At 49.9% G+C, this 4,082-nt stretch overlaps 1 pseudogene; it reads right to left on the bottom strand.

Moving 5' to 3' along the window:
* Positions 1-819: 819 nt before the first annotated feature.
* LOC119324949 lies at positions 820-2,787 on the bottom strand (annotated as a pseudogene).
* Positions 2,788-4,082: the final 1,295 nt, after the last annotated feature.

Genomic DNA, 4,082 nt, shown 5'->3' with positions numbered 1-4,082 from the left:
CGGTCCTTGTTTTTTTTGGCTTCGATCTACATCATGGCATTTTTTGTACAAGTTTTATCTCTCTACATTTTGCATGAAAATATTAATTTGTATGTTTCTTTTGGTAATGTAATAGACGTCGACAAATGTTTTGCATATAGCATGGCCATTAATTTTGCACATTACATGGTCATACTCACTACATATGTCATACAATATTTTTTCCATTTTTTGTATATATAATTTGTTTTTGCACAATTTTAACATTTTGTTTATTTTTTGTGGGAAATTTGTTGTTGGATCAGAAGGACTAGCTAAAAGGGCCTGACAACATGTTTGGTTGAGGGTAATTAGAGTCAGGGAATGGGAATTGAAAGGGCACGAGACTTCAAATCTATTATTTGGTTGGAGGCATTGGGAATTCACAAGGGAATAAGCATGGGACTTGAGACTCCAACTCCCACCGTTTTGGGAGGGGGTGGGAGTTGTTTTGGTGAGTCAATCTTAACCCTTCATCGTAACTTTCCTTGTCTAGTCTCCATGTCGATTCACACATAATTCCTATCATGCATCAAACAGAGGATTGGCAATTAAACGACTCATCCATGTCTAATCTCAACACAACTCCCTCCTCTAAACTCCCATTCCCCTTCTCAAATATTGCCAAACACGCTGGTCTTCGTGCTGGGGTGTGTCAGGTATCGAACGAACTCTCTTCTAAAAAAAAGTATCGAACGAAATCGTCCCAGCTAACAATTCCTTTTTTTTAAGTCTCATCACAAAGCCAAGTGTTGAACAGTTGTGGAACTGTTCTTTCGTAAACGTGGGATGCACATACAACTTAATTTACTACAAAATGCACTTATATAAGCGGTCTGTGACACGGTATCGTTTATGAAAACGAAAAAGATATATCGATGACGACCGTGGAAGCAAGCGCGGAACACGACATGTCATGGAATGGAAAGCCCGTCTGGTTCATGATCGATCACTGTGCTTGTTCGAGAAGACCAAGTGATTGTTTTTTCGTAGCAGCACGAGTAGCAGCTTGGGCCTGTTGTGCAGACAAGCGCCACTCCTCCACACTCTTGCGGATGGAGTCGCTGTCTTTGTACTCATCGAGGAAGGTCTCGAGGTTGTCCAACATGGTGACGAAGGACGACACCAGAAGCTCGTAACGCCATTTCTCCACGCCAGGGAAGTCGCAGTACTTGCCCCCGAACTCGTCGATGTACTGCAGATCACAAGGCAACAAACAATGTCGGTGTAAATGTATTGATTAGCTACTCTACCCGTCCCTAGTAGCAACGTACGAGCGTCCAATATGGTCATGCACGTTTTTTTTTTTTGCGGGAACGTGCACGTTATATATAGTCGTCGATCAGTACCGTGGTGTCAAACAAGCTGACGTCGTGGGTGTACTTCTTGGGCACGCCGGCGATCTCCCTGGCGCCGTAATACTCCTCCACGGACCGCATCATCTCCTCCTCCGGCGGCAGCGTCCTCTTGCCGGACAGCACCTGCGCCACCCATTTCGCCTGAGCCTCAAAGAACCAAGGCGCAAATACCTGCAACAAAATGCATCGATTGTTTTGGTACGTGCTGGAAAGGACAAGGTCTCATGATCGATCCCGACCTCAGGATGTAATGCAACGTGGCTAACTCGCTCTCGACTGTAAGTACCTTTATGGGTATACCGATGAAGGAGAGGGACGGCGCCAGCGACGGCGGAAAAACGTGCTCGAACAGCGGGCCCACGCGGTTGTCGTCGACGGTGACCGCTCCCTCCGTATCCAGGAACGGGAAAGAGTAACTGAACCCTGTGCAGTAGATGATCGTGTCGGCGAGGATACTGGAGCCGTCGCCGAACACCACCCTCCCGTCCTCGCACAGCCGCTCCACCTGATTAACGTTGCCGGACGGATCAATCATTTCGTTTTGCATGCATGTATGCATGCATGTGGAGATCGACATGACTGGAGCACGGAATAAAACATACGTGCAGTTGTAGGTGCAGGCTGGCGGCGTGCTTGGCTAGCACGCCTTGGCCAGCCCCTGGGTCACCTCCTCCATGGACTTGGCGGCGAGGTGCACCTCCTTCGCCACCCTGCGGACCTCCATGGTGATGTCCTTGCCGCTCTCGCCGCACCCGACCACCACCACCACCTCACCGCGGAACGGCTCCGGCACCCTGTACGAGTGGCTGTGCATCTGCCTCCCCCTCCACGCCTCCATGCCTTGGATGCTCGGCAGTCTCGGCTGCGAGTAGTGGCCGTTGGCCACCACCACGGCGTCGAACACCTCCTCCACCACTTCCTCGGACTTGCCGAGATCGACGGACCTCACCGTCCACTGCCGCGCCGGGCCCGGCGCCGGGGCGACACGCACGACGCTGGTGTTGAGCCTGACGGACTCCATGAGCCCGAACGCGGCGCAGAAGTCCTTGAGGTAGAGGTACACCTCGCGGTGGCCCGGGAAGCGGCGGCCGTCGCGCCCGTCCTTGGGCGCGAACTGGAAGTCGGTGAACCCCATGTTCTCCCGGGCGCTGATCAGGCGGAGGGACGCGTACATGCTGCCGTGCACCTTCACCGGCGCCGCGGCGCCGAGCGGGTCGGCGCCGTCGGTCCTCGGGTCGTACACCCACTGCCCGCCCACGTCGCCGCTCTGCTCCAGCACCGTCACGTCGTGGCCCTCCCGCCGCAGCTCCCGGGCCGACGCCAGCCCCGCCATCCCGGCTCCGATCACGCATACCTTCTGCCGTTGCAATGGCTTGATCTTGATGTCGTCGCAGACCATGTCGATATTCGATCGAGACGTAGAGTGGTGGAGGAGGTGATTGAATTATTTGATCTTGTCAAGAACCGAATGGCATCGTTCTTCCTTTATTTGTGCGCAATCTCAGTGTCAGATCAGCCACTCCACCTACTGTGCTGTAGAAAGTTTCGGTGGTGTAGTGAATGCCATGTCACCCAGTTATTTAAGAAGAGAGAACATACAATTAGCTGGTAACCGAGACATCAAAATATTTGTTGCAGATGCTCATCAGGTCATCATTGCGAAATAAAATATTTGACATGCTGTGCTCGTGGAAACCAAACTACATAGCGCAAAGTATCTAGTGGAGCTGCTTAACCATTTGTATTTTGATCATCGCCACCTTTTCTATCTTTGCTGATACAACTACTCAACTTTGTTGTTTTGTTTCTCACCATATTATAGTAAATAGCATTAAAACCACCACTTTTGTGGCATACATTTCAACAAGAAGCTACTACCACTTTTGTGCTAATCCGTCGCAAATAACTACTCCCTACATCCGGAAATACTTGTCGAAGAATTGGAGAGAAATGAATGTAACTAGACGTATTTTAATTCTACATACATCCATTTTTATTTATTTCTCCGACAAGTATTTCCGGACAGAGGGAGTACCACTTTGCATTGGCTACCGGTTCAGCCGGGTTTTTTTGTGTGGGGGGTGAAAAGGGATTTCATTGCTCAAGGAATTACAAGGTCGTTCTTACACAACATAGGAACATCCGCAGGCCCAGATCGCAGCCACACAGTTTGTTTTTGCGGTGGTAAAGGGAGTTTTATTGCATAGATATAGAGTTACGGTCGAGATGCTACAAGTCCTCAATACACGGTGGGATCGAGCCAAGCCACACAGCCGTGGCACGCTTAGATCGGCTATACTTTGCCAACCGATCCGTAACTCTATTTTGCAAGCGACTAATTTTTTAAGAAATAAACTCTGTAGTACCTAGTAAGGCCTTGATCTCCAAGACTATCTAGCCATACGCCGAGCGGGTGAGTGCATCATTCGTTAAATTGGACACAGCTTCAAGCGAATCTGATTGCACCACCATCGGAAGATCAAAGTGTTGTATCGATAGAGCCATATCTTGCATCATCACATGTAATTCTGCCTCCAGTGGATCATTGCAGTGGAAGATAAACCGGTAGGCTGCTAATAGAGTATCCCCTTTGTCGTTCCTGATGACCATACCAGCAGAAGCCGAGCCATGCATCATCTAGGCAAAAGGAGTCGTCGACCGAAAGGGTTAGCTGACCCGCCGTTGGGGCCGACCAAGGAATTGCAG

The sequence above is a fragment of the Triticum dicoccoides genome, chromosome 6B (genome assembly GCF_002162155.2).
Source record: "Triticum dicoccoides isolate Atlit2015 ecotype Zavitan chromosome 6B, WEW_v2.0, whole genome shotgun sequence".
NCBI classification, from domain to species: domain Eukaryota; kingdom Viridiplantae; phylum Streptophyta; class Magnoliopsida; order Poales; family Poaceae; genus Triticum; species Triticum dicoccoides.
This window is presented reverse-complemented; position numbering and strand designations above follow the sequence as displayed.